General features: G+C 43.0%; 1 protein-coding gene across 2 annotated transcripts in view; it reads left to right on the top strand.

Moving 5' to 3' along the window:
- Window positions 1–12,192, top strand: part of LOC138513761 (pseudouridylate synthase 1 homolog) — a 244,011-nt gene that overhangs the window by 104,271 nt on the left and 127,548 nt on the right. The window lies entirely within an intron of this gene.

Here is a 12,192-nt window from a genome sequence, read left to right on the forward strand (position 1 = left end):
GAAGTGGGTCCTTACAATTTTAGTCAGGTACTTGGAAGGATGTAATGTATTACTTAATAGAATATATTTACAGAATGATTCCCAAAGACCGATCTTGTTTAATAATTCTGAATTCAGTAGAATGATTCTGAGCAACAATTTACACGAACATAATTTACATTTTAACATCACAGGCAGACAAAGTGTAATTGGGTCCAATGCATTTCGGACAGGGATTCCGTCTTCGTGGAAAATGTTCTGAAACCAATTAAATATACAGAAAGATGCAGTCAGTATAAAGCAAGTTCATCTATGCAACCAGGCTTTGAACAAATAATGGAACAAGAACGTATGGTCAACAGTGTTGCATCCTACCTACCTGCCTGCCTGTGCTCATTGTAAGGTGCTGCTCAGTGCATGCTGAAAAATAGGTATCATGGTCATTCGGCTGAGATAGTAAAGGAGTGATGTAACTTTGAATATATGCTACCAAAGAGAAACATACCTTAGGTGTAAAGCTATTTTCCCTATTTTCTGGACGTCTTGATGGTTTCCTCCTGGATGTTTGTAAAGCTGTAAACCAAAACATGTTTTTGTGCATGAGAGGATGAACGTCATTTTACAGTGAGAAAAACAGGAAAGCACAGGTGATTCCTTCCTTCTACTAGAAGAGTGTAAGCCGGATGTCTTGCAGCTCAGGACGCGTCACCCTTGTACTGATAAATTCAATGGCCACCTTGTTTTGGTTATATATGATGATGGCCGTGCTCACAGCGTTAAACCATGTGGTGATGTCATCGGTATGGTGGCACCATCACGTGGGTTGTATTTTCGGCAACCGCGCTATGGCAAATATAATAAAGTTGTTCGATCATGGTAAAAGGGGGGGAATGAGGGATTTATAAGAACAGTGTAGTACTGTTCTAGAGTAATAAACTATGATGTAACAATTATGAGATGTTACTTACAAATGTAGAGATAATTAAGTATGGAAGGACAAGATAGAAATGTATCATAATGGATGAAACGTGACCATAATGTAACCACAAAGAGAAGTCTCTAACAACTGGAGGGAACAAAGTATGGAAGGACCAGATGGAAATGTATCGTAGCAGATACAACTGTCACGTAATGTGGTGTAGACATGGACAAATGTATCTGAATGACATCACTGCAGCTTTAGCAATTTTGCAATGGACCAATGACAAGTACAGTCTTCAGACCTCCGTGGGTGACGGCAGCAGTCAGGTGGAATCGGCCACTTAGGTGCACATATAAGCTCCTTGACCATAACAAGAAAGCTTTGCGCATTTCAGATGTGCTGTTGACCGCATTGCATCTCTTGCAGCCTGGAATCTGCAGCCTTCTTGCAGCTCTGTTGCAGTTTTCTGGTCCTTCTTTATCCTTACTGGAGCGGAGCCACTTGTCTCTTAAGCTCACTGACTCACTCAATTTTCCATCTCAGTGTATCCGGTATTAGCAGTGATACCTTTGGACTCAGCCTTGGGATCTTCGTCCTTCATATTCTGTCCACAAGTCACAGTGATAGCCTCCAATTGGACTGAATAAAATAAAACTTCCATGGCCCACGGGGACTCTGTAATGTGGTGCAAAGAGTTTTACAAATCATGCTGGCTTTTCATTGCATCTATATGACTTTTACTGTTATGAACACTGTAAATCAATTTTCAGATTACTTTGACTCTTAATCTTGATCAAGTGATCAGAGCAGTTTGTTACATTGTGAACTGCCTAATCTGTTGAAATACTTCAGTTAGGTTTATAATCAGACATCCCTGCATGTAGCTCTTTTACCAAATGTAGCACATAGCCATGTATCCGCTGCATGCATAGTAAACATAGAACACATTGGGTGAGTTTCCTCCAATGCCTTTTCACAGTCGAGTCAGGATAGCCAGAACTGTTGTGAGTTAATCATCAACTCCAGCAGCTTAAGCTGGATATGCTCAAAGCGAAAATAGAACAGAAAGACAGCAGTCGAGAATATGGAGAGAGGAAATGCTGCATACAAGACTTTAAGTAGGTCTATCGAGAAGCTAGCATATAAAAGAGGACCTGTAAGGGGGTTTAGTATGGCAAATCACAACCTTCGGGATTAGATGGTGCCTAGTTTCATGGCTCTTTAAAGGGGAAACAGCTAGGATAGTTTTTGGCAAACTAAATGAAAGGAGATTATAACAGAGAGGTCAGCCAGGGCCACCTATGATTTCCATGAATAAAGCTCATCTAACAAGCTGTCCGTGAGAGGAGTGCATGATGGAGAAGGATGGAAGAGGAAGGAGCGTCTAACAGACCGGAGAAACGCAGGAGGATGTGAAAAATAGGACAATTGCTTGACCTGTGGCCACATTGTCTGAGAGTCTGCTGACAAGTGAGAACTTTCAAATGGTCAAGAGAATTGTCATCCCAAATTTGTGTGGGAAGATAAACTGTATTATCTGAGCACACAAGTACGAGACCAGTCCTGTACTCAAAAGCATCATACCGTACAATGCTGAGTGCCAGTTTTTTGAAAGCTCCCAAGCTACCAAACCAGAAATCCCAACTTATTAAGACTACATTTGCACTTGACTGTGAGGGGAAGGAGAACAGAGATTGTAAGTGTGCACCCACATATTACTTCTGACATTTTGTGCCTGACTATTTCTTTATCCATCCTGTTATAACATGTATCTGCGTTTCCAAGAATGCGTGTCTGTATTTTAAAGTTTTTAATAATTTTCTATTTTTACATTATTTGCACTGCTCTCCATCAGTGTTGTGGAACGGAAGGCGCTTGTGCCCGAAAGTGATACAATCAGGAAATGTTCAGTGCAATTGGGGGCAGTGCCAGAAAGGTTTGTGCTGAATATATTTTGCGACTGTTGCAATTGAGACATTTAACATTGAGACGGAGAACTTTTTAGTGAATGCTGAATTACATTGTGAGCCAATATAAGCTTCTGCTGTGAGAAAACAAAGATTGCTTTGTGATGCCTCCTTAAAACAACAGCATTCTATACTTTTGGAAGTCTTTATATTTAATAGATCAGTAGAATGGCATAAAGGGCATTACCATAGTTAACATGGGAGTTGATGAATGCACCAATGACCATTTTGTGGTGTTCTGAATGAATGAAATGGTGGACCCGTTATGTGTGGACCCGTTATGGAGTTTAAGAGGAAAAAATCATTAACAAGCGATATACGCATCACAGCTCATGTTGTGCTTCAGAATGAATCCACGTTTTAAACATTTTTTTTCTTATGAACATTTTTATTAAAAAGGGTGAACACTTGGCAAATGGAATCTTTTTTCAAGGAGCAATTTGAATGCTGTCCTCAGTATCTCAGTCTTTGAACCATTGATCGAAAAGTGGTTGTTGAACGTTGTGACAGGGTGAGGGACCTGCCATTGTCAAGAGGGGATGGGTACCCCTCTCCACCTAGGACAATAGGCCTACTAGGGATTTTGCCAAAGCCAGTCCTTCCCCAGAGACGGGGTGTGGGAGTTGGAAGGGTCCCTGTTCCTTCTACCCGTGCCTGGCTGGATGAAAGGAGTACCACCTTTTCCTGCCCCAGATCTGTATTGCGCATTGCTGACAAGTTTCTTTTTGTTTTTCCCATTGGACTATATCACACAGAAGGCCTGGTGGTGAAGGTGAGAGCGAACCACCCAACTGTGAGTGGCAGCAAGAAAATGCAGAGCAAACCACACATTAAACCGGCAATCCCAGTGCCCTGCAACGGGTACTGTGACCTTTATCTAACCTTCAGCAGGGCTGGTCAGTCCATCAAACCAGCACCTCAGCCGCTCTGCGCAACACAAACTATGTCAGTATTCCTACCTTTGGCTGGACTTGCACAACCTTCCCACACCTTCCCAAGGAGCAGTCCCCACACCAAACCGGCACATCAGATGCTCTTTCACCCTTGATTCAAACTAAGGCATTGCTTGAACTCTGGGCAGGCTGCCATTCCCAAATACCAGAGGAGCTGGTATGAAAGGAGCAATGGGATTAAAGGCCACTATGTATGTTTGCTTACCTGTAATCCAATCCCTCGGGAGAAGAAAGCCAGCGGTTGCCCGGGTAACCAGCTTAGGGAGAAAACCAATTGATGGGGAAGGGGTAAATTGGGGCACATTAGACGCTAAGGTGTGGGTTGTTGGGGTGATATCAAAGGGGGGATAAGGAGGATCAAAAGAGAGAGGGAAAGATGGACGGTGCTGAGGAGCATGTAGGAGGATTACTGAAAGCGTGTCCAAGGTGAGGTATTGGTTGGTGGTAGAAAGTGGTGCTTGGCTGTTAATCTGCATGCAAGGGGAATGAGTGCTTTAGCAAAAAGAGAGTAGCGGATGAATGGGAAGGTGACTGAGATATTAATAGGAGGGTGACTGTAGGGGAAGGTGTGGGTAAACTGTAGTGTAGTAGTGGTGTGAAGGGAGAATCATAGAGTGGAGAAAGACGAGTAGAAGAGAGTGAAGGAAGTGTAGGAGTAGAACATTGGAGGGACAGCGAGTAGAAGAGGACCGTAAAAGGAGAGTGGGAGGAAGATACGGTAGAGAGTAGAAAGAAAGGAAAATGCAGGCTGGGTCATGAAGGCAAGGAGTACAAGATGGTGCAAGGAAAGGGCCAAATGAGACCTGAGTGTTTGGAAGGCACCTCTTTGTACTTTTTTGGGGGCCTAGATTAAGCCATTACAATCAGTCAAGTCAGTTGTTAGACAGTAGGAGCTACCAATCTCTAGTGACTATCCTGGGGCTGAGGGGCACTTGAGCTAGGGAGTGGGACAAGAGGGAGCAGGACATCACACAGTGAGCCCCTTCTCAGTTACTTCAATCAAAACCCTTGAACTGTCTTTGAGAGTTGGGGTATCCTTGAGGCTATCTGTGATGACATACAAAGTTCCATACCTTGAGACACGGGTATAAAGTGGTTTTCAGCTCCAGAGATTCACAGCTAAATCTTGGCATCATCAAGCACTTGGGTGAAATGGTAGATTATGGGACCTTTAGTACATCCATCAGATATTTCATATAGATGTGAAACATCAGTGGAGAGAATTGAGACTCCTGTGTAACCCTATAGGTGGCAGCTCTTGGTGTGGGATCAGATCACTGGTTCTGATGCTTAGTTCACTAGCGTCTGATTGTAGTTGGTGAAGCAGGATACTGTGGTCCACCGTGCCGGAGATAGCTTAGGTATGGAGTATAATACTTCCGGAGAGATATCAATTGTCCGCTTAAAGGATAGTTCCGGGACTTTTTTTTTATTGTTCCTATGGTTCGGCCATGTGTTTTTAAGCATAAATCGGTAGATCGTAGAAAACTTTCCTATGGACCTTACCCGACTTTTCGTCCATTAACGCACTCGAAAACATCCGCCATTTTATGATAATCCTATCATTTCCCCCCATCGCCCTGGCTCACCTGCTTTTGCGGCACTAAATCAAATCCCCCGCCCCTGAGCCTGACATCAGCAGACGCGTACCGCCCATTTCCCGTTTCGTGTCAACAATCGCTGCGCCTCAGCTAATGAAGTGTCGCCATGGAAATGGCAGGACGCCTCTTTCCTCAATAAGTATAAACACACCGTTTCACAACACACAGCAGCAGATTTTCGAATCCATTCCTCTCTCTGTGTTACTTTGAGTATTCTGTGACTCGTTTCTGTGCTCTGGTCAGCTACCTTTGTTGATTGTAGCCCGTGTGAATAGATACCAGTACCACCGCTATAAATTATTTTACTTTCTTTACCACACAATGGCTACAATAATGCCGTATATGTACGAGCCCGAGTACACCGAGGAAGAACTACTGGAAAGGCAAGCACGCGAAAACGATGGGGATTCGGACGGCAGTTGGGAGGACCAGTCAACGGATGAAGAGCCTGGACCATGTCGCATGGACGGCGTCTCCACCTGGTGCACGTGCAATCGGTGCGAGCTAATGCCAACTGAGGAGGAGAACTGCTGCTGCCGAGAAAACTCGGGATGCCTGGCCTACATTTCGGAAGGCGAGCCAAGTCCGCAATGCATCACCGAGCTGCCAGAGTTCAGGGAAGCCTGCCTCTCACGGACCGTGTTGAGGATGATGATGGTGCTTATGCACGAACTTCGCGGCACTGTTCGTCCGCGTAATCCGAGTAACGAGTAAGTATACTCTGGTTGTGATGTCAGTGATGCCACTACTATGTCATGGTCGTCTCCCACATATAAAATTACATCTACATATCATTCGAATGCATGTAAATTGGTTCCATATTGTGCATTTTCTAGATAGAATTTTTTTCAAAGCAGAATGACATTTTTTACCTGAATCGACAGTGATAAGAAAGTTTTGTCATTTTAATACAGTTTGCATCTTTCATTTTCACAGGTGGTACAGGCTGGTGGCCTATCGTTGCTTCACTTGGTGGCTTCACGGGAGGCTCGGACACCGCGTTCGGAGAGTAATACCTGCCTGTGCGGTACTTGCCATTAGACAACATTTCCCCAGCGACAGTGGACAATACCGCGGATTTTCCCTGGATGTGCTGCAACCGCAACTTTACAATGTGTAATGTTTATTATTTATGTTCAATGGAAATTAAGATCTAAAATAAAACCCAACATATATTTTAACAATGGTTGTTTTGATTTGTTCAAGCGTTGGCAATAAAAGGAAGGCCGTTGGATTTTATTGATACAAAACATGGTTATAGGTAAATAATCAATATGGTTGATCATAATAAATCATCCTTTTGGGCACCGGGTACAGAGATGACCACCTCTGGCCCGTGACGCCTTGCCACCACAGGCCAGCCTGCTGCTGACTAACTGCCTAGGCATCCAGGGTCTCCAGGGTGAACTGCACCCGTATTATACTCCATACCTAAGCTATCTCCGGCACGGTGGACCACAGTATCCTGCTTCACCAACTACAATCAGACGCTGGTGAACTAAGCATCAGAACCAGTGATCTGATCCCACACCAAGAGCTGCCACCTATAGGGTTACACAGGAGTCTCAATTCTCTCCACTAATTAATTAAAACAGTTCATCCAAGACAGTAATTAAATCAGAACTGTGCTATAAAGTTAATGGATAACAGGTTTATGCTGACTAGAATGGCATGGCTTTCGATGTGAAGTTGAGTCTAACCACTTGCTCAAATTTGGGGTTAGTTGCAGTTTAATGTTTTTGTTTGTTTTAGTTTTTTGTCTTTTGGGGCTGCTACTGGAGAGCAAATGTCAATTTTTCCCCCTTGTTGGTTGATCATTTTAATTTCCATTTCCATTATTCAGCTGCTAAAATTGTGCTGTTGCATTCTACTCTGCAGGTGCCAGTGCTGCTTGGCTAAGGTCATTTAACAACTGAGGACTCTCTTTTGATTGACAATTTGGGAAGCTAATCTCACAGCGTTGTTTTGACAACTGAGCCAGGCATGAGCTCTCTGTTAGAGGGAGAGTGTGGGGTAGCTGGTGACTGAATCAGAAATGTTCAGCGATTCTAGTAAGGGGAGCAATTGTTATGTCCCAGGCGTAGATTTGTTTTTCTTGGAAAGCTTCTGGGGTTCCCTTGCCCTAGGTGGGGGGAGCCCGTTCAACATAAAAAGGATGATTTCCTTGTATACTGTCACTGTACCTCTCACTGTGTTTGGAGAAGGCTTTCAAAGGAGCGAACACCTCAGGGTTACTCTATGCATAGCCCATGGCAAGCATGGTCATCTGTCCTTTGTGATTTGATTGACCGAGTACGGAACAGGGATTAGCTACTGGCAGAGGTCCTGGTCTGGAAGCCCCCCATCCAATAGAGCCTGAGGAGATAGAAGGTTCTTTTGGCCACTGTGTGGCTTTTCTTAGCCCGCAGAAGTATCTCCTATTTTTTAAGGTTTTCTTGGCTTTGGTTGAGTTGACAAAATCAAAATGCATCTTTTGTGGACGTATTTTGATCTTGGTGTGGGAGCCTAGCGGTTATACCACTGTGTCCTTGACAGGGGTTTATCCTTGAGAATATCTTCACAACTGCTCCTGTTATAAAGCTGGTGTTGCCTTCAAAGTGTTATAGTAGAGCTGCTACACGAGTGCTACACTGGGTGTCTGGAGATAAGAGGTTTGTGTCTCCAAAGTGCTATAATAGTGCCACTTTTGGAGTGTGTCACATGTGCTTCCGTTAAGTGTGCTATTTGTTCTTCAAAGCCTATATCAGCATCACTACTGGAGTGCCACACATGTGCTGAAGTAAAAGAAATAGTAACATTTTAAAGTCAGTGTGTTAGTCCCAAAGGACCATGAATAATTTGTATGTACAAAACTCCTCTTACTCTTTTAGTAACTACACTGGAATCACAGAGCCGGGATTATTATTAGTAGTCTGTAGAAAATGTAGCCGCCTGAAATTGTTTATCGATGTATTGGTGCAATGTGGTGGGCGGAAATGTTGAGCCAGCAACCTCATTAAAGAAAATAAAATGACTTCAGTGTGGGAATCCTTTGTCATTTATTTATGTTTCCTTTACTATCTTTAAGGGGTGGGGCATCTACCAGTCTCTTATATTGTGGTATATGGTAGGTGGAGACGCGCTCAATATTCATCATCAATACGTTTTGTTTTTATTACCCTTCAGTTCCAGCACACTAGGGTTTATTTATTTTGAGCTTTGCCACTTAAGCGTCCTGGTGTGCACCTCTCCTGGCCAGCAGTCAGGTTAGTCTCATTTTGCCCCACATCCTGGAGAACACATGCTCCTTTTTGAAGGAAAAAGGGCTTGCATAAGCTTGTGATGTAGCTTTTTTCCAGGGTTTTAGGGGTTCATGGACAGTATGCAATAAGATTCTCTGGGATTTAGGATGGGTTGTTAGTTTGGGAGCATTGGAGAATATTTGTGGTTTGGGTACACCGATGCAGCACAGGGGCCTGCATATGAATGTTGTCTGGGAATTGTATCGTTTCAGCTTAAAATGCAACAATTCTAACAGACCAAAGGATGCCAGTATATGCCAGTATGTGAGGCTGGACTGTGAGCAGAGTTTTTTTGGACCTGTCCACCTTTAGATCAGTCAAATCTTGCTCTTGGCAGAAAGCCCACTCTTTTTAAGAGTAGAACGTACATTGATAAAAGGGGTAGAGGAAGGGAGTGTTGACTGTGTAGTTATTCCTTAAATTGCAATAAGGAAAAGAGGGCCTTGTTGGGCTCTTTGCTAAATGTGCACTTGTTGGTTGCATTTGGCACTGGACATCTCTGATGATCTCTTTTAAAATACTTGGGGCAGGTTGGCGACATTCCCTCTTAGTGATATATGCTTTCTTTTGTGAACTGCTATCCTATGATGAGCATAACTGATCAGAGCCCCATTGATAAACATGCAACAGTAGTCACTTATCTACTGTTCCTGTTTCTGCCTCTAGTAAGGACATGCCATAGAATTGCAATAACTGATTAGATCTTGTTGCTTCCTGGCAGTGCCTGATTGTATTCATGTGATCCATTTGCTGACTCCTCTGATTGCATGAACTGACAGAATCACAGGAACTGCTGATAGTATCTGCTTAGTATTGTAACAGTGCAGCTTGTGTATGTATTTATTTGTTGTTGATTTACAAGGCACACGCTGTCTTCGTGCCCAAATCCCTTTTTAAATAAATACATGATCATGAAGCTGAATAGAATCAGCAGTTGCAGAATATAGCTAGGAGAACGTCTGAGCAAACATCAACGTTATGAGAGTAGCGATCCTGTGTATTCAGAAATGCGCGCAGAGGTTGAGTGCACTTGTTTCCCTAAAAGGGATTTCTTCCAGGTAGTTTTGTCAGTCACTAAAGGGATTTGTTAGTGGAGGTTCAGAGGTGTTCTGGAGATCGGAATTGCCCCCTGCTACTTACAGGGTTACCTACAGGAAGTATAAGGGGGGTTCCTTACAGCTTTTGATTCACCCAGCCACTCATTGTGGCCCATTGCAAATGGCAATTCATTCCTTTTGTGACCGACTGTTTGAATAATACCCAAGGGGAGTTTTTTGATAAAATAAGATGCAAATTGTGTAATTTAAAGAATATTTATTCAGCAACAATGGTCAAAGCTACTTGGCGCATAGTGAAATAACTCATAAAACTGGCCACCCATTGGCCAAAAAGTGGCCCGCTTTAACCAAAAAAAGACATTTTTTCATTGGCCATGTTGCCAGATAGGATATTCCAAGCCTGCTTACTGCATTAAAAGCAATTCATCTTTTATACACGCTTAATACTGGAGACCAGCCTCTAAAGCACAGGATCAGGATTCAAATCTAGGTTGGTCTTCGTTTTCTTGCTTCCAAGACAAACGCCTTGCCTCCGAGTTATCCTCCTTGGCCAATAGAGAAAAACATTTGAAAAGGGGAATGGATTTTGGAGGCAGGGGAACACAGTCTGGGACTGCATGGGGACTTGTTGATTTTACTTTTCCATGTTCACCTCCAGTGCTGCTGTTAAAGATTTGACAAACTAACCTCGCCTGAGATTGAGTCTTGCGTTTGACAGAGCCAAGAAGCATGTTGTCGCTATATACTCAGAGACTGTGTACTCGAGTAGGGCACCTAAGGAAGATTAGTACTCCCATGATGTAGAATTTTAACCACATTGAGTTGGAACATCCTGATACCTTTGGGCCAGTATCTCTTATTAGTTGTATTGATGTCCATAGAACCTATTGGACTTTTTCCCACCTATCTTTACAAAGTCAATAAAGATTTTGTTGAATGATCCATTTCTGATTGATGTTTTGTTGCTCCTTTTCACACTGTAACAATCTGGAGTATTAACAAAGTGAGGAAAATAGACACTTTTCAGTCAGAAAAAACATCTACTCAATAATCCAACTCTGAGGTTTGATAATTCCCTAAATCTCATAGGACAGTTCTTGATTTCCTAAAACTGATCCAGAAGGTACACTATAAGATAGACCCAGCGACACCCAGCCAAGACATTACTGTAACCTATCCCCTTGGTGATTTGGGGCTGGGACCACTATATGTGATCTAGTTGTGCCTTTTAAAATTGGATGTAGGTAGGTCAGTACCTATCTGGCTTTGAAGCAAGAAGAGGAAGACACTGCTCATTCTCCAATTAATGCCCTTATGCTCCCAACCTCTTTTGTTGCATAGGAAGAGCATAGGCTCACCTGTGGAACGTTCTATAGAGGCTCATCTTGGCCAGGATATTGTCAGGAGAAGAGGGTCAACGAGGCATACATTACCTACTTCTAAAATGCAGGAATAAAAAGAACCAACTAAGTTCTTGGAGATGAAGGTAGAAGCAGAGGTTGTCGGAAATGGGAGCAGATTTGACAAGGAGCCAGGAAATATAAAAACAAGAACATGCAGGGGAATACACCCGGCCAACAAGAGGGGGGGAATTATGATTGGCTGGAATATAGACAGGAATATTGACAACAAAGGATGGTCAGTAAAAGGACTCCCAGAGAGTGATCTCATGAGCTGCAGGGCAATCAAGCAGAAACAGAGCAAGAACTTCAGGAGCATGCTGAAAACACACTAGGACACGATGTTGTAAAGATGGCTAGTCCATCTGAACCATTGTGTGACACTTTTAGACGTCTCAGCGATCTAGGAGGCAATTGCCAGAGCCTAGCTTCACACCTACCGTGAAGCTGTTGCATAATCACTGGACCAAAAAATAAATGATCAAACAAATCAGTATTAACTCCAGTAACCAAGCAGATTAGTTGCAATGGGCCAGGCCAAGACATAAATACCCAACTACAGCTTGAGTAGTGTTACTGGCTGTACGAGAATATGCTTCATAAAAAAAGAAATACGAACATAATGATCAAATAACAGATCATAAACACCCATGTTAAGGAATAAAGTCAAAGAACAGAATGAAATGTCAAAACAAAGTAGGAATATTTGCTTCAGAGCACCCGATTAATCTAACGGGACCAGGTCTAATGCTTTGCTATGTCCTCCTAAAACCTTTTGAGCTCACCCCATTAAACCTCCATTACCAGCCCATATCTCTAAGTATTGCTGATTCAAAAGTAAGTTTCTGCTGTTTTACTTAGTCACTTAACTGCTATAGTCAGTCCACAAAATGGGAGGTGTCGGTGGGTTCGGGGGCAATCATTTCAAGTAATTTCCTAGCCAATAAAATCTCTGCTATTGACAGTAATGCAGAAATGTCTTCCTGAAAAGTCATTTCCAGGCTTGTCCCAAAGGTAATAACTGGTGTTCT

This window comes from Ambystoma mexicanum, chromosome 12 (assembly GCF_040938575.1).
Source record: "Ambystoma mexicanum isolate Mex_15411 chromosome 12, UKY_AmexF1_1, whole genome shotgun sequence".
Classification (NCBI taxonomy): Eukaryota; Metazoa; Chordata; class Amphibia; order Caudata; family Ambystomatidae; genus Ambystoma; species Ambystoma mexicanum.